Raw genomic sequence first — 25539 nt, forward strand, 5'->3', positions numbered from 1 at the left:
AAAATTATTGAAACTGACATGATTATATAGTGTTATTTAGACAAAATTTGCAGAATTTTAAAATATTGTGCACAGAATTTATTTTTTGGCACAGAATTCTCCCAGGAGTAAAAATTACTAGGATAAATGACTTTGTTCTTACTAAATTACCCATCAAAGCTTTGTAAGATCATCCCCACTTTTAAACTATCCATTTTATTTACAAGATTTTTGTACAGGTCAGGAGGAAGGGGACACCTAGACAAAGAACCAAATGAAGCTAGTTGTATTTCCAAGTAGAGAAGTATTTGTAATATTCGTTGAAGAGATTGTAATGACATGAATATCTTTAGGACAATTAACATCATCTCTTTTACGCAGATGGTATATACTGTATATAGTAACGATGCCATAGCAGAAATCAGTATTACAGACTGCTTTTGACTCCTCACAGAATTTTTTCTAAAACAATTTGTTCTGAATTCAGTAATAAATGTTATATTGTTTGGAACTAAAAGCAGATGATGTATACAGACAAATTTCTGAAAATTAAACACATATGGCTGGATTGCATGTAGAATTTTTAACTATTTGACTCACTGCAAATATTAAATCTGATTATCTTTTTTTAATTTGCTTTTATAAAAGTGACTCAAAATATGACATTTCATTAGGTCACTAGTGGCTTCTCTTGTTTTCTATATTAAACAATATATAACTTGTGATTCTGAAGTTCGTATCTCTGTGATATCGTACTTAACAGTCATACAAAACTGGGTTTACTTATTTGGAGGTCACACCTCTATTTAGGAGGGAGGGATAGGTAGACAATTTTGTGTTACACGAGAACATTTTTAGTCACACAGGTGAAGACAGAAGTAAGCAAATCTCAAGGTGCAATCTCATCACAGGTCAGGAAGGAAACCTTAAACCATGCAAAGTATTGTACGTTTTTCCCTTTCCTCTACACATAACAAGTAGTGGTCTTGCTCGGTGTAAGATTTCAGCCTCAAAGGAGCAATGCTCTAATCCATAAGGGTAAAATGTATATTTCTATGTTTTAGATACACCAAGGTAAATTAAGGCACATATCTATTGTAACCTTGTTTCATCCGAAGACTATTCAGAGGTCAGTGTGAAATGAGTTTGTGGTCTCAGGGCTTGATACAAACCCCACTGAAGTCAATGAAGAGACTCAATATTGATCTCAGATGGTTTTGGATTAGGTTCTTAATGAACTTCCTGCAACGCAGCTCTCTAAATCAGGAAATCTAACCTCAGAATTAGCACCAACTGATGCTGTTATTGGTGTACAGTGACTAAACTATCCTCTTAGACTAGATCTACCATCAGAAACACAATGTTAGAAAATGTCAGCCACATAACTTAATGCAATATTAAATAAAACTTGGTACCTACCAAATCTCAGTAAGATATTTTTATGTTTGAACAAAGTAGCTGATCCATTTTCTCAGTGCAGACAAGCCCTTCCTGAAGAATAAAGTGCCCTACCAAAAACATATAGGCAAGATAGTATGGGGAAGTTTCCATTGCTCATCTGAATATATTCTGGAGATAAAGAACATCATTTGTAGTGCTTTCACTGTCACATCTTTTATGACAACTTTTAAAAAAATTAAAATTATGGCATATTCTATTTTAATTAAATTAGTCACCTTTTCATTACACGGCTGAAAACTATTCCTGTGGTAGGAAGTTATAAACCAATTTAGAAATGATGCCAGCTAATTTAAGAGGTGTTTGCTTGAATTCATTGGTTATATTACAAGGAAAAACAATCCAAGGACAAATACTTTTAAAGTATCTAATCTCCAAGGAGGGAAAGATATTGTTCAAGTGAAACAAAAGGACATAATGGAGATGAAATCAGGAAAATTTAGGCTAAATATTAGAAAGGAAAAGATCACAACAGTGAAATCTATTAGATTATAAAATATCTTCCAAAGGGAAGCAATTAAATATCAACTATAAGAGGAAATGCTACAATGCCAAAGGATGAATTAGTGACCTAGTAAGTCTTTTGTATCTCTTACTTCTGCAGTTCTATGACAATGAAGGATTTGGGGTTTATTTAAATGGAGAAATGGGGAAGGGAGAATGGCCACACTCCAAATCTTAAATATTTTTTATAAACCAAAGTCTGTTAATAGACACAACATGAACATAAAGACAATACATACCTATGCTGCACGAAGGGAAAGCCCGTAATTGCTCATCCTGTACTGCAATCAGTGTGCTGCACCAGGTAACAGATGCAGAGGTCGAACAGCAACAATTATGTTGATAACATCAAATACAGAATGGCTTATCAAGGCAATACGTGTCTCTCAAGATCAGGTGTTCATCAAGTGAATGACTGTTCAGACAGGAAGCTGTAAATGAAATCATACACGTGGATACACAGCAGAAACACTTTAGCTTCACAAGCATTTAATATGTAAGCATTGAAGGAATTTCTTTTATGGCTCAAAGAACCATACAGCATTTACTAAATCAATTCAATTTACAGTGCAGTAAACTTTATTGTATTCAATTATTGAAAGAAAGGGTAGGCTTTAACATATCAGAGAGGCATCTTGGGGTTCAAAGATGCTTTGCCACATTTCAAGATTGATGGCAATAAATTTGGGTTATTAGAAATATCTGGTTGCTAAGGAAGATTTTTGTAATGACGCATACCACCCACGAAGCAGGATTTGCTTTGCAAATTAGAAGGGGGGGGAAATCAAGATGAGGAAGGATCATAATGGTATCTATCATAAGGATAATTACTTAAGATAAATACAGACACATTTCAGTGGTTCCAAATGTAGGTCTGGAAGCATGTGCCCTTCAACACACACACACACAAGTAATATCTAACACAGAAGCTAGCTATGACAAAGAGATCAAGGATCTAAATTAGAAGTCTGGAGGAGTGCATTTTAATATATAAAAATGAACAGCTAGTTTCACTAAAAGAAAAAAAAAAGAGAAATGTTACACAATAGAGACAGACAGAGGACTTGACTCAATGGCCAGATGAGCCTTTATACAAAGTACGCGGGTATATTTTAACTCAGGGTGCGTCTACATTGCACCCGTAGCTCGAAATAAGCTACGCAAATTGCGCTTATTTTGAGTGCATTTTAAAATGGTTTATTTTGAAATTTGGTGCCATCTACAAAGTGACAAATTTCGAAATAGAGCGCTATTCCGAAATGTCCCTTAATCCTCGTGGAACGAGGTTTACAGAGTCATTGGAATAGCGAGCTACTTCAAAATAACAGCTTGTTTAAAAGATGTGGAATAGCTATTTCGAGATACCAGAAGTATACTGAAAGAGCACCACAGTGTACCCTCATTGTGCCTACATCTAAGTACTTTATCCAGGCCTAATAACCAAGGATATGAGTGCCTCAAACATTAATGAACTTATACATACATCAGTCCCCCATGCTAGTAATCCCCCTTCTGTAAGAGAGGGAAACAGAGACATTAAGTGACCCCCCCCACACACACACACACACAAGTTTGTTGCACCAGATGCTTGAAATCCACTCCAATCTAATCACAAGAATTTGATCGCCCACTTGGTGTCTTATAAGGAGCTCCTAATGGACTACCTTTTGGAAACTACCATGCCATATTTAACTCATCAATTTACATACATATACCCATTTACACATCTGGATATTTGTATTTCATAGAGAAACCACAAATTGTTTTGTGTTTTCCCCCAAATATGGCCATTTCATCTAATATTGGCTTTTTGACAGAGAGTAGTACAAAGACAGTGAAGAAAATCTAGAAAAAGTAACTTCTGATGCAGGTTTGCCCTATTTATCCTACGTTGCTAAAAAAAGTCTATTGATGCTATTAATACTTCAAAAAAGTTCACCAGCCTCAGCCAAAACAAAGGGTACAGTAATACAGTGTCATTTCTTCTGGTCAGCACTGTAGCTAAGAAAAGGGGAATAGTAAGAAAGCATGCATATCAAATTTAGTAAACTGTCAAGCTGTTCTTTATAGGCTGAATGCTTTGCATGGCATAAGAAAGATGCTGTAATTAAAAGAATAGCTCCCTTATGACCGAGAACTGAGTAAGTTTAATTATGCTTTCAACTGTTGAGAATGAGAGACTCGGATGACAGATACATCTCCAGAGTCACATGAAATATACCTAGGAAGATTTAATGGAATTTAAGTTGATTCATCAGTAATAAATAATGTCACTAAAATAAGTCTTCACAAAAAACTTACATTTGAACACAACTAACATGTTCTTCTCTTATATTTTACTAGGAGGCTGTGCTGCCTGCCCACTACACTAGCCAGCACCCCCCCCCTTGGGGGCGGAGGGTGCCGCGGGGCGGGGGGGGATGGCGCGGCTCAGATGGTGGAGGAGACCCAACCCCAGTAGCTCCTCCTTAGTAGAATATCCCTGCCCCTGAGCATGAAGCAGGAGCAGCAGCACGGGTTGGCAGCAGCCCCTTTCCAGGGTAGGGGAGCACAGGGTGTTTAAGCTCCTGGACCCCATGCAAGCTGGAACTGAGCTAGGCTGCCTGCCTGGCTCCTAATACACTTTAAATGCAGAGCCACAGCAGGGGTAGGTCCCGGACCTGGCACAAGCCAGGACTGAGCTGGACTACTGGCCAGCCTGCTAAAAAAAATGTACTGGCGGGGGGGGGGGCAGAGGGGATGCATGTAGTCTACAGCATTAACCTATAAGCTTTTGCTCATCGGTTAATCGACTATACTATTACATCCCTAGTGAGAAATAGCAGAATTTCTTTGTTTGCAAACAATGACCTAAAACCTACAATGAGTTCTGTGGGTTGACCCCAGCACACCATCAGACCTTCATTAACTTCAGTCTGCCTGCCTATATGCTGATCCTGCAATAAACTCTAGGCCACTCTGATTTTTTTTTCCATCATCAGCCAATAAATTAACCTGTATCTTTATCAACTTTACTGCAGTTTTCCAAGGAACTTCAGATTTCGTACTGCAAACCATAGCACTGGAATCTTGCGTGAAGCTTAGTAAGTTCCTTTTGTATTTTTTTGTTTTACTTATCCAAATATATTCTCCTAAATTACCTCTAAAAACTACCATATGAAAATCACCCTAAATCAAAAATATACAATTTATAATAAAAAAAATCCAGCTACCTATATAATTCATAGGTTAGACTCATCAGAATTATACACTTGTGCATATTTCATGAGACTACCTACACCAGCAAGGTGTGAACACTATAAAGGGAAACAACTTCAGTTAAATTCTCAGCTCCAGCTACTCAGGGATCCTTGACTCAGAGAAGCCAGAAATTCCTGTTTTGTATTCTCAAATGAAATGTTATTAACTGTGAAATTTCATAAAAATCTACCTCAATCTCTGGTTAAGAACAGTGAAATGTTTGAATTTGTATGACCCAAGTTGAAGATAAGCTACCCTACCAAAATGAAACAAGAACACATTGACCAATTTCAATGTAACCTATGGGAATGAACTGAAACCTGAAGTTTGCATTGTATCCTGACCATATAACACTGTTCCAACCACAGCTTTGCTCAAGCACAAAGAACACTAGTACAACTATTAATTTTAGCTAATAATTGGGAACTTTGTTAAACTAATTATTGCACTAAATTTAGATGCTGGGTGTGGAGTTTCCACAATTTTGCAGTCAATCACCGATTTCTGGCAAAGAGCATCTATTCAATTGCAACAGTACGTATCTGTTAGCACAGGCAGTTTACAAGAGGAAAATATTAGGGCTGACTGATTAATTGCTACAATATAAAGTCCATAGCTTTATTTTCTATTAAAAACTTCTTGGTCAGTAAGGCCTGAAAAAATACTCACTCATGGCAAAGTGGAAGCTTTTCCTGGAGAGAGGAGAGAATGTGTCATCTGTTTCTGCAGAACTTAAGCTTCCATTTAAAACAACTAAACTACCTAGAACACATTCCAAATATGAAGTGATGTCTTTTCCAGAGCCTGCAGACAGCTCCAGTGTTTTGGATGCTGCTCGCAGCTGCATCTGCTACCCAGCAGCAGCAAGGGTTGGATAACAAGGTTGTGGGCAGCGTACAGCTACTATTTAGAACCCAGTGGACACCAGAAAAAACTATCAAATGTCATCTTTACGTAGCCTGACAGCTGCAAGCCTAGAGTTATTCATGGTCAGGATGCTTTGAACACCCACCGTTCCCCTCTGCCTTCCAAAATATGAAGTCTGAACAGGGGGTTAATGTATTGGAGATTTGTTTCCCATGCCCAAAAAGCCAAAACCTCAAGTGAAAAGAAGATACTTTAGAAAGGATGGGTAGAAAATATAAAAAGCTCCTTTATCCTTCCAGCAGTTAAGAGTCTGATGGAGGGTCATGTTTTATTAGACACTTGCTAATTAAATAAAACAAAAGACAGAGGATCCAGGGACAGCAACCAAAAGGAATCCCAGCATCATTCCCCTTCAGGTAGCAGGGTGGGAGGGACAGGAGACCTATGCTTTTCACCAAGCAGTTTTCCCCTGAACCTTGGTGGTGGGTCCATGTCCATCCTCATCTTTTATGCCTTTTGATCTCCAGTGCCTAGTGAGATCTGGCAGATTTTTCAAGATTGGCTGGTAAAGGTTTTTGTAAATTTACCAAATAATTCTTTATATGAAAGTACAACTGCCTCATAAGGTTAAAAAAATGGAAGCAACAGCAGTTTGCTATCAAAATAAAATGATGTGTCCCCTAGTTTTGCAGACACACTCACAGTGGGTTTATTTCCTACATACAGGCAGTCCCTGGGTTACATGGAACCGACTTACATCAGATCCCTACTTACAAACGGGGTAAGGCAACCCCGCACTAGCTGCTTCCCCCCAGCAGACCAGGGAGACGCGAAGCTAGCGCCCCCCCCTCCCCAGCAGACCAGGGAGATGCGGAGCGGCTTTTCTCAGCAGACAACTCAGCTTGAGAATAAAGGACTGAGGGAAGTGAGGTGTGGGAGAATAAAACTGATCTCTGGAGAAATGTTTGGTTAGAGTTTCCCCTACAATATGTACCAGTTCCGACTTACATACAAATTCAACTTAAGAACAAACCTACAGTCCCTATCTTGTACGTAACCCGGGGACTGCCTGTACTTTAGCAATGCTGTACGACAAAAAGTGAGAAAATTCAAAGTCTCCTACTCTGTCCTTCAGTCACTCTATTACTGTCAGCTCTGCCTGGGTCTCAGAACACTGGCTAATGCTACATGCCATATGTGCTGCAATAGCTAAATGCTCTAGGCAAGTTGGGGGTGAAGTGGCACAGTTAATGGATTTCCTCAGCACTGTTTACTTTAAATCTAATTCTTTGCATGATGTTACGTACTCAATGAATTTTACATATTACATATTTTATTATGCCTTAAACCATATTGAATTTATTTCCATCCAATGTGGAATCACATAGGGACAGCCTAGTTGCAACATGCCATCTAGATTTTTCAGAAAACTCATACAAATAGACTTTTAGAAACTGATACTGACACAGTATTTATGGACTCAGCATCAAGTCCTCTCTTTTCTTGCTGCTAGTTTTCTGGGAGAGTATGGGGGTTTCTAACAGTTAAGAGTTTGACAGAACTGATATCAGGACACCGTGCAAACACGCACTCTGAATTCTTCTTCACGCAGATCAGTTACTGCACCTCAACACTGAATTGCACTATTCCTATGGTTACCCTCTTATGAGCTGAGTCTGTTGTGATGAATCATGCAATCATTTTGTGATGAGCGCAAAGAGACTAAGAAGAAACCAAGTCCAGTTTTACTCAACAATCACAGCTAACCTATTAAATTAAATGTGCAACAGACTCTTGGTGCTTCCAAAAAATGTTGCTTTGGGAAAAGAGCAAAGCACACACATATAGTGCTGACACGAGCAGCCTTAAAATCAAAATGCCAGAACTGAATTGATGTAACCATGCTATGCTATGGTCTGTTATGTTTCTCTATTCTGAAGGAGCACTTACCATGGAAACTGCAAGAATATGCTTTTGCTAAGATATAGAGCACACTTTCAAAGGAAGAACTTTTTTCCTATAATATACAATATATAATATCTCTATTTCTTCCAAAGTCTTTAAATACAGATACATTTTCCAAAAGCCCCCAGCAGGAACTCTTGTATATTTCAAAGGAGGAATGCAGAAGTGCCTGTCAACTAGTCGCGTATTCGATGGAAATGCCATCGACTACTCAACTGGTCAATTAACCGCTAGCTAACATCCTTATTTCAGAATTGAAACCAAACTCCAGGCCTTAATAGCCTGGGGAGTTTACATGGGCTGGCAGCCTCTCAGGCTGACCCCAGGCTCCATGCTGTGCTTCCGATTTGAAATGCCACATGGATCCCAGAGGTCAGTTGGGGACTCCCCAGCTGAACCCGCGCTCTGCGCGGCATTTCAAAGGGGGCACTGCTGCACAGCTGAGCCGGGGATCAGCTGTGCGGCGCTGCCACTTTGAACTACCCACTCTTCTCCCCCCTTTGCTGCCTCTATAGGATAGAGTTGACTTCAGGCTAGAATCAATCAGTAGGCTAGAGGCAGCAAGGGGGGGGTAAGGAAATTGACTAGTCCTTAACATCCTTATTCTGAAGCACTACTGAGTAGTTGCTAAGTGAACAAGTAGTTTGATTAGACCGCCACCTACAATTGCCTTCCCTAGCAATGTATCAAAGAACTAAAACGAAAGGGAAATATCACATCAAAAAGATCTCACCACATCCCTCATTACCATCCTACAACAGGAACTTACCCAGCCTAACTGAAGCGAAGGAAGATTTCTGAAGAGGCTGTAGTGATCAACCCTTATCACATCTCCCTGGATGAACATTTTTTTCCATCAACCAGGGAGAAGCAAGAGGCCCATTGACTCATTTTCTTTGACACTCAGGAAGAGAGTAAGACAGAAGTTGTTTCCCCATTGATTTTAATTATTATTTTTTAAAAGCTCTCTCAAAAAAAAATGAAAACATTCCTTTCTTGTGGCCATGAAACATTCCTTATAAACACATATTTCTTAAGCCTCACTTGGTTCTCATCAGTCCAAAGATTTTTTGCCTTTGTGTAAACAAACCAGTCTTGATGCATTTTTTTTAAATGCAACACCTGTGGCACTAGATAGCTCTCAGGAGACTGGCAACGGAGCATGGACATTTGCCCCTAGGTCACTGATTTAAATCCAGCCTCAGCTGACTATCAACAAGACTTCTAAGAATCACCAAGTGCTCGTCTACACTGGCCCCTTTTCCGGAAGGGGCATGTAAATTTCATGAGTCGTAGTAGGGAAATGCACGGGGGATTTAAATATCCCCCGCGGCATTTAAATAAAAATGTCCGCCGCTTTTTTCCGGCTTTTAAAAAAGCCGGAAAAGAGCGTCTACACTGGCCCCGATCCTCCGGAAAAAGCGCCCTTTTCCGGAGGCTCTTATCTTCAAAGTAGGAATAAGAGCCTCCGGAAAAGGGCGCTTTTTCCGGAGGATCGGGGCCAGTGTAGACGCTCTTTTCCGGCTTTTTTAAAAGCCGGAAAAAAGCGGCGGACATTTTTATTTAAATGCCGCGGGGGATATTTAAATCCCCCGCGCATTTCCCTACTACAACTCATGAAATTTACATGCCCCTTCCGGAAAAGGGGCCAGTGTAGACGTAGCCCAAGTGTGTAAACTTGCTAGGAGCCACTCGAGAGAAGTCAAGATTGAAAAAGTGCGGGGTCTGATACAGCAAGGCACCAAACATCCTCAAATGCAATTTAAGTTGGCTGTAAGTTGTGCCACTCTCTATTTAGCACTACACGGGCACCCAAGGAACCCACCCAGGAACCTGCCACAGCAATGGAAAGGCTGCCTTGCCCCCAAACTAGCCTAGTCTCCAACCTGCCATGGCCAGGGTAGATAAACCTGAAGTCAACTCCAGCCAGTGGGGCCATCTCTGGAGGGACACAGAGGGTGGGGCCGGGGGCAACTCCCCTGCTGCAGGCCCTGCCCCATCTCACCCACTTCCACCCCTTCCCCAAACGCCACCCTTGCCAAACAAGGTGAGCCAGGGGCTTACTGGGGGGAGGGTAGACCCTGGCACAGGGAGGCAGCAGGAGACTTCTTCCTCCTGCACTGACTGTGGCAGCAGGAGCTGGGGCAACCTGGTAACCTGCTCGGCTCTGCCCCAACACTGTCTCCCAGCCCACTGTGCTACACTTAGGCCTCGGTGAGTGCAAGGGGCAACCCCTGCTGCTGCCCCATGCCAGGCCCCTCAGGTAATCGCCTGGGCTGCCCTGGGCCCCCATCCATAGAGCTCCCAAAGCACAGGCATTGGAGCGTCCACCCCACACCGTCCTATGGACAGGATGAGCCCAGCCGCAGCAGGGGTGGCCCCAGATCCACCCAGTTCCAGCTTGAACATGCCAAGGCAGAAGTGGAGGAGGGTGCCTTGCTCCCTGCCAATTCCATTGCTGTTGTGAGGAGAGAGAGAGCTGGAGGAGAGTCCTCTCCCCACACTAGAGCACCCTCCTTAACCTCAAATCATGCCACACAGTTCCCGCTATAACTTGCTCCCCCTAGCTAGAGCCTCACACCCATGCACCCCAACGCTCTGTCCCTGAGCTGAGCTCCTCATCCATTGTCCCACCCCGGAGTCCACACCCCCAGCCAGAGCGCCACACCCTTGCACTCCAACCCTCTGCCCCACACCTGAGCTTCATCCAACACTCAGAATCTTTTGGCCATACCCCCGCCCCCCAGCAGAATCCTGTAAGTTCCTGCAAACTATTTGGCCTTCATATTGGGCGCACATAAAATTAATTCTACATGGACATTAGTGCACAGCAAGGCAGGATATAAATCTATAGCACAATTCACTTGCTACACAGCAATGTCCCCTTTAACAAGGCCTCAGTTAGAACAATACAGGACTATGTAGCACTTTAAAGACTAACAAGATGGTTTATTAGGTGATGAGCTTTCCTGGGCCAGACCCACTTCCTCAGATCAAGACAGACCATTATTATTTACACTCCAATCGTTTTCATTTACAGTAAGAGAAGGGCATGGTCAAAACTTAAGAAGCCATATATTAAGCTTTCTGAATACTGGCTGGAGTGGTTCCAGAGAAAAAGGAAAAAAAAAATACAGTCAAAGCAAACAGCACCACAAGGTGTTTTTAAGGCGGGCAGTCCAGGACGCAAGAAAAAAATATCAAGAAAGTTTGGACATTGGGATGTCAGAGTGCAGGACTTGCTGTACTTTCAATTAAAATGAAAATAATACCAACCATACCTATGAAAAATAGTGGGGTACATTTTTTTACCTGTTATAATTGATAACTATCAGCATATTAGCCTTTTAAATGGGGCCATTATAGCCCAAAAAACCCAAATATCTTAGTAGAAATTAGAGCAGTAACAAACAAACATCCTGTTTAAAAAAAAAAAAATTACAGCATTCTAGCCATATTTTCTCTGCACATCGCTCCCCTGCCATTTACAGCTTTCTTGGATGTACTCAAAGCTAATTTTATAATTTGTAGATGGTCTGAATTTATTGGAGCTGCAACACAAGCTTTGAGGATTCAATACAGAAGCAGAACCCATTTTTGGTGTGATAGTGTTCTTCCTGAACGTGAAGTGTAGTACTCTACAAATGGTAATTGCTTGCAACAGAGGATTCTGCTTGACACCTACAGGCAAGTTGCTTGCCCTTGTGCCAGAACTCTCAACTTAACCAAATTTCAGGAGGGAATCATCTCTGTGCTGGTGCAAAGCTGTTTTGCAGCTGGAGGCCTCTTCCACCCTTGGAACAGGTTAGGGAAGACCTAAGGAGAGCCCTATCCTGGGCACCACTGTACTAGCTTCTGTAGAGGCAAAGGTCTCTCCTAGCTATACCATTTTCCATACCTTCCTCCTCTGGCATGCCCCCACCCCATGGGGCCTTGTAGCCCTCACATATTTGTTTCGGTATCAGAGCAGGGAATGGCTGCATGTGGACAAAGGCAGCAGAACCGGCTCTGCCACTGGCATAGCCTCCCACCCTGGTGCAAAGCAGTGGTATGGGGAGTGTTATGCCTCTTCTGTGCAACTCAAAAACTGATGCAGAGTCCCTAAGGCAGTGGTCATCAACCAGTAGATCAGGATCTTGGAGCCTCTAACAGGTGATCCTGACTGTTTTGGCCGGGAACCTATCAAGTGATGGCACTTACTTGCCCCTCCACCCACTGTCATGCTGTTCCTGACCTCTGCCTTGGAGGTGCCCCCCTGGGAGCCTCCTGCTTGCTGTACAGGTTGTGGGGGGGGGAGGAGCACTGAAGCCAGGGTGTCCCTCCACCCCCCACTTCTGTACCCTGTCCCAACACAGAAAGAAGAGGATGGAGGGAGCTTTGTAATGTAAATCTCTGTCACTCACACACTGTGTATGTGTCGGTCAGTCTCACAAACACACACTGTCCTTCACTTTCATCTCCCGACCCAACACATATGTGTTACTTCTTTTTCTGCTTGCAAAGTGGGTTAGTGACTGGTCTGTGCATTTCATCATTTTCATTTCTCCCTTACGCTTACATTTAATTCTTTGAGTAATGAGTTCTAAAATACCTAACGTGTCCTGGCTGGAGTAATTATCCCTGTGGTAATTGCTGCTCCTGGACATGGCTGGCATGTCCCTGCAGCCCCTGAGAGAGGCAGAGCAGGGGGTCTCCACACTCTGTCCTTGCCTGCAGATACCACTCCTGCAGCTCCCAGTGATCAGTAATGGGGAACCGTGGTCAGCAGAAGCTGTGGGCTTAGTGCCTGAAGATTAGGGGCAGCACATGGTGCCATAGAGCCACTGTTGTACATGCCAGCTGCTTTCAGGATTGGTGCAGGGCCAAGGCAGGTAAGCCACCTTAACTCCATGGCTCCACTGCCTGGAAGCTGTCTCAGTTAAGTGGTGCCCAGCCAGAGCCTGCTTCCTGAGCCCCTACCCCAGCCCTGAACCACCTCCTGCACCCAACCTCCTGCCCCAGACACAAGTCTCCCTGCACCCAAACTCCTTCCCAAAGCTTGCACCCTGGCACCCCTCCTGGACTCCAGTCCCCCACCTTGGGCTAAGCCCAGAGCCCCTCCCATACTCCAGACTCCTTGGCCCAAAACCACAGCCTGTACCCTAACCCTCTATCCCATTCTGGTGAAAATGAGGGAGGATAGGGGAGAAAGGAGGATGGAATGAGCAGGGTGAGGGATTGGGGAAGCGGGCAGGGCCTCAAAGAAAGGGGCGGGTAGAAAGAGAGGCACGGGTATTTGGGTTTGAGGTAGATCTTACATTGCACTTAAATTGAAAAAGTGATCTTGCAGTTAAAAAGGTTGGAGACCACTTCCCTAAGGTAACTGCCAAGCTTTATCTCTTTGTGGTTATCAAAAGCAAATGAAAATGTTGGCTCCAAATAAGACAACAAGAATCCTATAGGTTCATGCAAACAATTTGGCCATATTTCCTTCATTAACAGTTAGCATTCCAGCCTAAAACATCAAAAACTGACTGTTAATTACTGAAACCAGCACTACTGACTCATTTCTACAGCTTTCTGAAAATTGGATTCTCCATTACACACGTTGTATTTAAATTAGTTTTCTACTTCATTCCTGGCAATTATACTTTGACAAACCAGATTAGAATACAATTAAGATTACTTTTTAAACTTACTCACACCAAAATGGAGCTTTAAGAACAGAACAATTTAAAACTATCCTCTAAATTAGAATTTAATTCCTCCTCTACATCTTAATACAGGAATTTCTTTAAAAGAATAAAGATGCACCAGGTGAAATATTTTATTTGTTGAAATACACCACAGAAAGACAACAAATGGCATTTTATTTTTATACTGTACAGGCAGTCCCCGGGTTACGTACAAGATAGGGACTGTAGGTTTGTTCTTAAGTTGAATCTGTATGTAAGTCGGAACTGGCGTTCAGATTCAGCCGCTGCTGAAACTGACCACCAGTTCTGACTTACATACAGAATCAACTTAAGAACCCCAAGCGTCCCCAAGTCAGCTGCTGCTGAAACTGATCAGCAGCTGATTCCAGGAAGCCCGGGGCAGAGCAACTCTGCCTTGGGCTTCCTGTAGTCAGCGCTCGTCAGTTTCAGCAGCGGCTAAATCAGGACGCCTGGGGCAGAGCAGCTGGGGTGCTGCTGGGTTGCTCCAGTACCGCCGCTCCTGGGCACTACTGGACCAACCCAGCAGCACCCCATCTGCTCTGCCCCAGGCGTCCTGATTCAGCCGCTGCTGAAACTGACCAGCAGCGGCTGAATCAGGACCAGAGCAGCTGGGGTGCTGCTGGGTTGGTCCAGTAGTGCCCTTAGCAGCGCTGCGGGACCAACCGGCAGCGCCCCAGCTGCTCTGCCACAGGCGTCCGGAGAAAAGCCTAGTCTGCTGGGGGGGGGGGAGCATACTAGCTGTGCCCCCCCCACCCCAGCAGACCAGGAAGACGCGGGCAGCGGACCAAGACGCAGCGCGATCCCGCCGCCTGGGTCCTCCGCGGCTTTGCTCCCAGTCTCCCTGGTCTGCTGGAGACCAGCAGACCAGGGAGACGGGGAGCAAAGCTTCTGAGGACGCCGGCAGCGGGACAGCCGCGGGGCATCTGGGCTGTCCCGCTGCTGGCTTCCCCCGCAGCTTTGCAAAGCCTCGGGGAAGCCGGCAGCGGGGCAGCCCAGGCGCGCCTGGGTTGCCCCGCTGCCCGAACCCCCCCCCCCCCCACGGCTTTGCAAAGCCTCGGGGAAGCCGGCAGCGGAGCAGCCCAGGCATGCCGGGGCTGCCTCGCTGCCCGAGCCCCCCCGCGGCTTTGCAAAGCCGCGGGGGGAGGGGGGCCCGCCCCGGCCCTTTGCTCCGCGTCTTCCTGGTCTGCAGACCAGGGAGACGCGGAGCAGCTTTTCTCGCCCGGAGTACACGGGCGGCGGAACCGTGAAGGCCCCGCAGGCCGTGTACTCCGGGGCAGCCCCGTTCGTAACTGCGGATCCGACATAAGTCGGATCCGCGTAAGTCGGGGACTGCCTGTACTATAAGGAGTCAGTTTCGCATCCTTCCAGACCAGAACCAAGTTGGACTCTTCAATATCGCATACATAGGTATAAGGCAAAGAAATCAACTTCCTGTTCCTTCCCTGACCTCCTCCCAAATCTACAGAGATATAATATTTCAGCCCCTCGATGACAGGTGCCACAAAGGAATTCCGAAAACAAGTGCCATAGGCTGCATGTTTATCACACATATACCTCTCAAACCACCAATAGCAGCTACACAAACACCAACACTAAGAATCTGTACAGTGAGGTTTATATTATAGGACCCCTCTGCCTCAGGGTACAGTTTTATAATAATGCTTTTGCACAATACCTGGGTAGAAATTTGGGAAGCACAGCCATGAGAAGGTAAAATGGTGCTCAAGTTCTGGATCATGATTATTACTTGAATATGACAGGAGACGACAAAACAGCAGCCTATTTGCAAAGGCTAAACAACTAATGGAAAAAATTAATGCAAACAGAATATTCAGGAAAATCATTTACATGTGCATATTGCATGTTATGAGAGTCATTGGAACTTTATTTAATCTGTGATTTCTGCAGAATGGATACTACGTCACATTATAAAATATACTAATCAGAAGGGGGCGGGAAGGGAGCAGATAAACACTAGTAAATCCTAATCTCTGCCTGTTTCTAATACCAAAAAACCTGACCTATAAATTATCACCATGAGGAGCATAGTGACAACCCTCAAGTTGTCCAGTGTCCATAATATATTCTACAAGTAGAAAGGCTTGGCATCTTCACAAGCCAGCCAATCCAGATTCACCCCAATTAGCAGCAACAGGAAGAAATGCTAACAAAATTGAATTACAAAAAACCTTCAAACCTTTGAAGGCTCAAAACTCCTTGGTTGCTGAAGAATGAATGGTTATAAACCAGGGCTCGCCGAGCCGCGGCAAACCCCACTCACCAGCCGCGCTGTCCGGCATTCTGCGCATGCACAGATTGTTCTGCGCATGTGCAGATCGCCCGAACCCAGCTCTTCTGGGATGTAATCTACTCGCCACGGGTGAGTAGATTACATAGATTATCAAGTCCTGGTTATAACGAAGCAATGTTAGCAAATCTTCAAAATAGGGATGTGACTAGTTGACTAGTCAATCACAGTCACAGTCACACGCTGCCTCTATCAGAAAGAGGTAACAAGACAGGGAAGGAAGAGGAGGGAGTACTTGAAAGCTGCCTGCGGACTCCTTGGACTAGCTGGGGACTCCCCCGCATCAGGCTCCCCACAGTGGCTGTGTCCAGACTCCATGCCTCCGTCGACGGAGGCATGTAGATTAGCCAGATCGGAAGAGGGAAATGAAGCCGCGATTAAAATAATCGCGGCTTCATTTAAATTTAAATGGCTGCCCCGATCTGCCGATCAGCTGTTTGTCGGCAGATCGGGAGAGTCTGGACGCGATGCCCCGACAAAGAAGCCTTTCTTCATCGACACAGGTAAGCCTCGTGAAACCAGGTTTACCTGTGTCGATGAAGAAAGGCTTCTTTGTCGGGGCATCGCGTCCAGACTCTCCCGATCTGCCGACAAACAGCTGATCGGCAGATCGGGGCAGCCATTTAAATTTAAATGAAGCCGCGATTATTTTAATCGCGGCTTCATTTCCCTCTTCCGATCTGGCTAATCTACATGCCTCCGTCGACGGAGGCATGGAGTCTGGACACAGCCAGTGTGTTAAAGTGACAGCACCACACAGAGGCCGGGGTCCCCAGCTGACCTCAGGCTCCACACAACGCTTTTGCCTTTGAAGTGTAGCTTCAAAGGTGGAGGCTCCCTATCAACTAATTGGATAGTCAATACAAAATGCATTGACTATTCGATCAGTCAATTAGTCAATATTTAACATCCTTACTTCAAAATAATTCACCAGCTGCTTTCAAAAGGACAGGTGAATTTATAATAGGATACAAAGTCAACAGCAGAGAACATCACTGCAGCATAGCCTCATGAATAAAGCTTTTGCCTGGGGAGGGCAGGGTGGTGGGTTATAGGACCACCTCGGTGCCCCCCCCCCCCCAAACTCTGGCAGCGGAGGGATAGACAATACACAGGCTGCCCTGGCAGAAGGGGAGATAAAGGGCGCCCTGAAGGTGAGGAGCCTAGGGGATAGGGAGATGGCCTGGGGTGGGGTGGCAGGTTCAAAGTCCTGCTCACTCAGACAGAGGCAGGATAAAGGGCACCCTGAAGGTGAGCTGGTGGGGCAGGTTCTGGTGTGGCCTAGGGGATAAGGCATTCACCTGGGGAAGGCAGGGTTACAGGTTCAAGTCCCACCCTGATAGAGGTGGGATAAAGGGCAATCTGAAGGTGAGATGGTGGGGCATTTTTCTAAGGAGGGGGTGGCAGGTTTTAGCCACCCACCAACTCCTGTACTGAGACTCAGGAAACCTTGATAGTATTCTTGGTTCTGCTAGGGGAACAGCATCAATGACTCAGTTTCCCCAGCTGTAAAATGAGGGCATTACTTTGTCAAGCACTGAGATACATTTTTAGAAGTATCATTATTAGTTTTTAATCACAAAAGCTAGAGCAGAAGTGGGTGTTCATTATTAGAAATGTATAAAATTATACACTACAATTAAATAATACTAGGGAGCTGTACCCCATGCTCGCTACCTTCACCAACTTTCCTCTGTCTGGCCAGAGAAACTGTTAATTGTGCACTGATTATATAGAAAAATGAATAAACATAGCTGTATAGAAAAAAATCTTAATTGGTCTATTGCTCACATACAACATGTTACAGGCAGATTCACTGACATATCCATTTCATAGTTGGTTCTGGTTGAAGTGTAAGTTAGCCAGAGGCTGAGACTCTGCTTTGAAGTAGGTCAAAGATGTCATTCTGTCACGTGGCAGGGAAAAACTTTTGTATAGAGAATATACCTAGTGTTAATTAAGAATCATAGATAAGCTAAGAGAGCTGATTTGATACCACAGAGCAAAGCAACAAAATGTTCAGTGTGATGACTACTTCTGGCAATAATATGTTTGTGTTACATTTCAGTTATATTTTTCCCTAGTCTCTTTTGATTATCTATTATTCAGTAGTGGTTGATAGCCTCTTTAAACACCATATACGAATGTAAAACCTTTGTTTTATGCTCCCTATAAATAACTACATGCTGTTCAACTGAAGGATTGACTAGGCTATTAATTTTCTATAAAGTAAACTGTCAAGCTGTTTTTAAAACTCAAATCAGAGAATTAAACACAAAAATCAAATTCTTCCCTCACTTTTACTCATGTGTTCCCACTGAACTGAGAAAAAGAGCATGCTTGGACAAAAATTCAAGGGTCCTGAGTGACGGCCAATATTTGGGACCCAATCCTATAGCTACTTCTGCTTGTAATTTCAGTTATTTGGATAGCTCCATGAGGTTAATGGGTCTACTCATGAATAAAGTTACTTATGTAGACAAGTATGAGAAACCCATGCCAACAAGAACATTTGGAATCTATATTTTTGAGTTTCTCTCCAGAAAAAAAAAAAAAACAACCCTGTTGATTATCCATTTCTTCCTTCTTGGCAATGCATGACAGTTCCTTCCAGTCTCTTTCTTCCTCCAAACCTTCAGCTATAATCCTGTCAACTTTCCATAGGCAAGCAGAGTTAGACTTAGTCAATACATGGTAAAGAGGCCTCAAGGTTCTGCAAGAAGAGATGTTGACAACTCAGACTGGATGGTGCTCTGAGTTAGGGATGTAAGCGACTACTCAACTAGTCACTCTCCCCGCCCGCTGCCTCTATCACAAAGAGGCAGCAAGTGGGAGAAGAGGAGGGGGTGCTGGAGAGAGCTGGCTTAAAAGCCGGTTCCCCTCAACTCCAGTTCCGTGGGAGAGGGCGTGGGCGCAGCGGCGGCCAACTTTGAAATGTATAGGAGTCCCTACTAGGCTCTTGTACATTTCAAAGGCGGAACACAGAAGTTCTTATCAATTAATCAAATAGTCGATGGAAGTCCCATCAACTATTCGATTAGTTAATTAATTTAAATTTAACATCCCTACTCAGAGTTCTCAAATTAATGCTTCATAATGATGCTAAGATTAATCACTGAACCTCTCAAGTTGCAGTCTAAATCTTGAGTATATATGGTCATGAAGTGTTTCTTTGAAGAAATGAGGCATTAACACCACAGTCCCTCCCAAATTCCAACATCATTATATAATTACAATATGCCTACATACACTTTCTTGTAGTTTTAAGTTTTAAGAGAGCGTCTACACAGCAAAAACGCAACAAAAAAAAAGCAATCTGCTTTTTTTGAAAGATAGTGTCCACATTGACTGGATACTCTCTCGCATAAAAAGCCACCTGGAACCAGTCCAGGCAGGGCTTTAGGTCACCAGTTGTTTCCAAATGCTGGTGCTGGAGCCTTGTAGAGACACACGCTCAAAGGGACCCCCCTGGATAGCAATTTCTCTGCTTCTGCTGCGTGCTTGCCTACCTCTGAGAGACAGCAAAGCTCTTGCCGTAGCTAATGAAGCCTTATACCAGCCACCTGGACCCCAGCAGGGACCAATTTAATGCCCACCTGAACCAAGCCAGAATCCAGGTGGAGTGCACCCTTCAGCGAAGGGCAGTTCAGATGCCTCCTGACCCACCCGGACATGAGGGAGCACATCATCCCTGAGATAGAGCTGGCATGTAGTGTCCTCCACAACATTGTGGAGAGGAAGGGGAAGACCTTCCTCCTGGGATAGGGAGCAGATGCCGGCCATGAGGGGCAAGCCTTCCAGCAGCCAAGGACAGCTGACATCTGCAAGGCCCATCAGGCCGGGTGTGCATCCAGGAGGCCCTGAGGGAGAGGTTCTCTCAAGCAACTCTCCCCCGGGCCTCCCCACAAGAGGCCTATCCCTTCCCCACCACAATCCCTCCCTTTACCCCTTTCCTGACTTTAGAATAAAGACACCTGTTTGGTTTTGAACAAAATGAATTTATGTATCTTACATTCAAAAAAGGTGGGCAGGGGGAGGGAGACTCACCATGGAAGGGGGGGGGGGGGCGGCTAGATGTGCCGCCTCGGGTGCAGGGACCTCGTCAGAGTGGGAGTTGGGTGGGTCTGGGGACCACAGGAGGGTGAGCAGGAGGGGAGCTGGAGCAGGATCAGGGATGGCAGTGGGAGGGGACATGGACATCACCGGGGAGAGGGCATGGGCATCATATGGGGGGCAGGAGGGTGGAAGTCAGGATCAGTGACAGCAGGCAGGTATGCCATCATGCACGATATGATGGCACACATGCTAGGACACCTCTGCATGAGCTGGTCCCATGCGCGGTTCCGCCACTCTGAGTCCTCGCGGACCTTCTGCTCCAGGGTCTGCTGCATGTCTCGCAGAACACTAACATGCTGCCACATGAGGTCTTCCTGGACCTTGGCCCGCCTTCGGGTCCCCTGGGGCTCTGGTGGCTAGCTTGGTTGGTGTGGCTCGCCCCTGAGTCCCAACTGGTCCAGCTGTGGAGAACACAAGGAGGGAGAGGCGGTCAGTCATCCATGCAGACACTGTCCCTGAGGCCGTGCCCTCCTCTGTTATCAGCGACCAACAGTCCTTGGACCAGAGGAGGGGGATGCTCTGGGAGCAAGGCCCTGTGTGGCCTGCAAAGCAGGCCCTGCCTCACAGGGGCCCCGAGGTGCCCAGGGGACCATATTGTCCACTTCCCACGCCGCACCTCCCCGGCCCACAGACAAGCAGGCAAGGGAAGTGTCACAGTGGGATTCCCTCATGGGCGTCAGAGTAGCCTGGCCTTCCCTGGTATATGCACACGCCTGTGGCTCGCAGCACTGCCTACAGGAGCGGGTGGCGCCTCGCACATGCAGGAATGCCTGTGCGCTATGTGCAGCACTCCTTGGGGTGTCTGGGGTTGTGCCTACACCCTTGTGGCTAGCCTGCTTCCACCCACGGCAGGTGCTCGGAGGATCCCCCCGCCCCTCCCGTAGCAGGACGTGTATGGCCTCCCCTGAGCCTGGCAGCAGGATCCCACCCATTCTCAAGGGCTGCCTGCTGCATCCGCATACCACACTCTAACGCTGAACGTGGTTATACGTGCATGGACCACAGCACAATGTCCAGTCCGAGCAGCCCAACCAACATTCACACCCCACCCCCTGTGCGCCAGCGTCCCCTGCCCTGTGTGTGAGACATACTAGACCACTCACCTGAAGATCCCTCCCTGGTGTCCAATGAGGCCTGGAGACGTCCTGGCTCACAGACCCCATCTCCAGGGATAGGGTGAAGGCATCCGTCTCCTCCTCCTCCTCTGGCTGGCCCTGGTCTTCCTGCTCCTCCTCCGCCATGACCTATGGCCAGGCAACAATGGGGGTTTGGAGGCCACAGAGTCCACCACAACAGGTGGGGAAGATGTTTCCCCACCCCCAGGAGCTGGTGCAGCTTGTTGAAGTAGTGGCAGGTGTGGGGTCCCACCCCTGAGCGTGAGCTGTGCTCTCTGGCCTGGATGGATCCCTGACGGAGCTCCTTTGCCTTACTCCGAACCTGTTCCAAGGTCTGGGGTGGGTGTCCGCACTCCACCAGGGACCTGGCCATGCGCTCACAGATGTCCGTGTTGCGGTGCTTGGAGTGGAGATCCTGCAGTGTGTCCTCCTCACCCTATAGCTTGAAGAGGCACAGGATCTCCTCCCCGGATCAAGAGGGTGCCCGCCTCTTGGTCAGGGCACCTGTATTATTTCCTGGAGGCCTCTTCTTTTGTAAAACACTCCCCAAAGAGTTTTCTGTTGGAAAAAGGCATTCTTCCTCCTAGAAAGGGAATTACCAAGGCCAGAAAAACCCCTCTGTTCTTTTGATTTACTTTAGAAAGAATGCAATTGCACTGTGTACATAACTCAGGTTTTGTTGGGAAAAACAGCTGTTTTTCCAACAAAATCTATACTGTAGACATACCCAAAGTTAGTAAGAGTCTTTGGGATTGCTCCAGATTCAAGATATAAAATCACTTTGTAGACACAGTGTTTTGTTCAGTGTTTGATAGGAGCAAACCCAAAACAACCCATGGATTTAAAGAGTGTTTAATGCATAAAATATGACAAGAAAAAAGTATTTGTAAGAACTTTTGTTTGTTAACATTTTCTAGCTGATTTTCTGATTATAGCTAGTAGGGATGTTAGCGTGCACTCGTTTACATGATTAACCGATAAGCCTGGGCTCATCAATTAATCCTAATACAGTAGTCTTCCGATAATCCAGCACCTTTTGGACCTACGTGCTGCCAGATTATCAGATTTGCCAGAGAATCGGGAGGTCCGGTACAGCTGCATGGCTTAAAAGCTGGCCAGAACACAGTCTCCCTCCCTCTCCCCTCCCCTTTCCTCTTCATGTCTCCTCTGTGCTGTAACCTGATCCTCCTCCCCTCTCCTCTCCCCTTTCCCCTTCCCCTGAAGCAAAATGCTCTTCTCCATACTGTAACACGATCCCACTCCCTACTCCCTCCCCCCCCCCCCCCCCAACCTTATGCTCCTTCTGGCACGTGTGCTGAGTGGCAGGCTTTTTAATCAGCTGGTCAGGAGCACTTGGCATTTTGATGCCGGAGTATCGGGAGTGCCGAACAGTTGGATGCCGGACTATCGGAGTTTTACTGTAGTCAGGGCTTGACAGGCAGCAGCGAGCCCCACTCACCAGCCACGCGGTTTGGCGCGCTGCAGCGCCATGCCAGGCTAAAATCTATTCTCCACGGGTGAGCTGATTGTCCTAATTGTCGAGCCCTGCTAATAGTTACACACACCCCTCCCTTGGGGCCTCTGTTTAAACTGGCTCCCCATGAATACCGGCTCCCACCTGTCCCCCTGCGTGCAAATCATAAACAGTTCAGTGGTTACACATTTACACAAACACGTGTTTGCTAAGATCCCTAATGGCTAATAGGTTTTGTTTGCCGGTTTTTAAAGAAGTCTACTACAGGTTGGACCTCCCAGTCCAACACCCTCAAGAGCTGAGCAGCCCTGAACCCGGAAGCTTCCTGCACCAGGGGAGATCAATGCTCCCCTACTGGCTCCTGCTCCTGAGCTCCCCTCCCAGCCATCAGCCCCACTACCAGCTGCTAGTCTGGTCCACTGGGCTCCATTCCCAGCCACCAAACCCCCAGTGCTCCCAGTCTAGCCAGGTTCCTGGCCATCAGGCCCATCAGTGGATTCCCAGGAGGGTGCCACTCCCAGCAATATCTGAGGTCCTGCTGGACGACAGATGTTACTGGACCAGAGAGAGTGTCCAGTATTACAGAAGTTCAACCTGTAGTTTGGTGTAGACAATATAATATTTTTTGATGGGAAGGGGGGCACTCCCAAGATTTTGGAAAGAGGTCAAGGGCTGAACTTTTCTACTGAAACTGGCCAATGGGAACTGAGAGATTTTTTTCTGGGGATGGGGAGACAGGAGCAGCATTTGAAGTCTCTTCATCCCCCTGGCATCCAGAGCAGAGAGAGCCACAGGGAACAGCCACCTGCTTAAAGCAGCCTGGGGCTGCTCTGTGCTGCAGGGTCCTGGCAGGGCAGCCCACATACTGTATTTTGCCCACCCCTGGTGTAGAGAGGAGAAATGTTAAGTAGTCTTTAGAAAAAGAGCTGCCAACTTGCCTAATTTTCTTTTAAATTTCAGACAGTGATAAAGCACCAGTGCTTAGGAATATAAATTACCTTCAATTAAGAGTCTAATAACTATTTCATTTGAACTGTAAAAAAATGTTATCAATTGATTCTTATTTTACAAGCCTGTCATCACAGTCTGGGGGAAGGAGGAGCACTAATTAAACACAAATGCAAAATAGGGAAAGACCTTAACAACTGATTAGATGATTAAAGTCAATGATTCTCAGAAATGAAAAACAATGGTTTTGCTTGAGTTATAAAAAAAAAGTCTAGAAATTTAAAGCCATATTAAGGATTTAATACTCCTAATGCATGCTCCAGCAAAAGACTATTAAACTAGCCTCCCCCTTTTCTAAAGGAAGAAAAACTACTAAGGACTACTTCACGCACATAAAGAGAACTGCAAAGGGATAACAAAAATGTATTTGCTGTATAAGACTCAGAATATGGATCTGTCAAGTGCGTGCTGCATTGTGTGTTTTCTTCTTTGGGTAACTAAGAGGTTTCCATTCAACTAGAGTAAAATATCTGTATTCCTTTCATCACTCAGATAGTGAAGATTAGCTGAATTGGGCACTAATGAAAACTAGGGATGATAAATTTTGATTAACTAGTTGAATAGTCAATAAGAACTATAGTCAACTATTCGATAAGAACTTCAGTGTTCCAACTCTGAAATGTACAAGAGCCCCATGCATTCCAAAGTTGGAATGCGGCGTGGAGCGCTGGAAGTCCCACTGACCCCAGGCTCCACACGGGCGCTTCTGCTGGGGACTCTTGTACATTTCAAAGTATAAGCGCCTGCATGAGACCTGGGGCCTGTGCGGGACTTCCTGCTGCCCCGGGCTCTACGTGGTGTGCCAGCTTTGAAATGTACAAGAGTACCCAACGGAAGCACCCTAATGGAGCCTGGGGTCAGCGGGACTTCCAGTGCTCCACGCCGCATTCCAACTTTGAAAGGACTCTTGTCCATTTCAAAGTTGGCCACAGCTACACTCCTGCCCCCTCCCACGGAGCTGGAGGGAACCAGTTTTTAAGCCAGCTCCCTCCAGCATCCCCCCCTGTCCCTCCCCCCTCCTTTCTGCCTCTTTGTGATAAAGGCAGCGGGGGGGGGGGGGGGGGGAGAAGCGACTAGTGCTTATCGGACAATTGACTAGTCAATTAGTCGTTTACATCCCTAATGAAAATAGCTTTTTACACTCTTGCATAGACCCAGTCACATCATCTGGGTACTTGTATTAGCACTTGAAGAATCTGACCCTTGGAAAGTAGGTTACACAAAATACAGATCATTCTTATATTATTCACCAAATGATTGTGCGCGTCTTTCCACAGTATATTGATATAGAAAAGGGCATCCACCCTATTTCATGAAACTAGACTCTTAAATACTCATGTCCCTGAGGTTAAAACTACAAATACTGTAAATTTACTTACAACTGCCATAAATTCAGGCACCGTAATGCTGAAATATTCCAACTGTCAGAGTGGCAATGTTGCAGACTGCTCTGCATTTTTAACCTTGATTGTCCATAATTGTTAATCACTGACCCATTCTCCAACAGTCTTAGACAGGCGTATGTTGCTAAGCAACCAATTTTTGCTCCAGATACTTTTTAAAGCCAGGGTAGCAATGGCCAAGAGTCAACAAAAGTGAGTATTGACCATTATACCAACAGGTTGTGAGATTAGGGGTGGAGAGAGGGGGGAGGGAGAGAAGATAGATAGTAGTTACATATTGATTTGTTTTAAAATGTAATATTAAGTGTTATTCTACCATGTATCAAAAACTCTTAAAGAGGCTCTTATAATATAAAAGTCTCAGAGAGGTAGCTGTGTTAGTCTGTAACTTAAAAAATGAGTAACT

The 25539-nt window shown here is 45.5% G+C and overlaps 1 protein-coding gene across 2 annotated transcripts in view; it reads right to left on the reverse strand.

Moving 5' to 3' along the window:
- The window catches only part of TIAM1 (TIAM Rac1 associated GEF 1), a 289451-nt gene that overhangs the window by 223633 nt on the left and 40279 nt on the right, over positions 1-25539 (reverse strand). The window contains exons 2-3 of one of the 2 annotated variants that reach the window (XM_075910650.1): positions 2181-2372; positions 1399-1487 (exon numbers count right to left, since the gene is read on the reverse strand). The gene's annotated coding sequence lies outside the window, so the exon portion shown is untranslated. The remainder of the gene's footprint in view (positions 1-1398; positions 1488-2180; positions 2373-25539) is intronic. The other variant, XM_075910641.1, reaches the window with a different exon arrangement.

The sequence above is a fragment of the Pelodiscus sinensis genome, chromosome 1 (assembly GCF_049634645.1).
Source record: "Pelodiscus sinensis isolate JC-2024 chromosome 1, ASM4963464v1, whole genome shotgun sequence".
Lineage (NCBI taxonomy): Eukaryota > Metazoa > Chordata > Testudines > Trionychidae > Pelodiscus > Pelodiscus sinensis.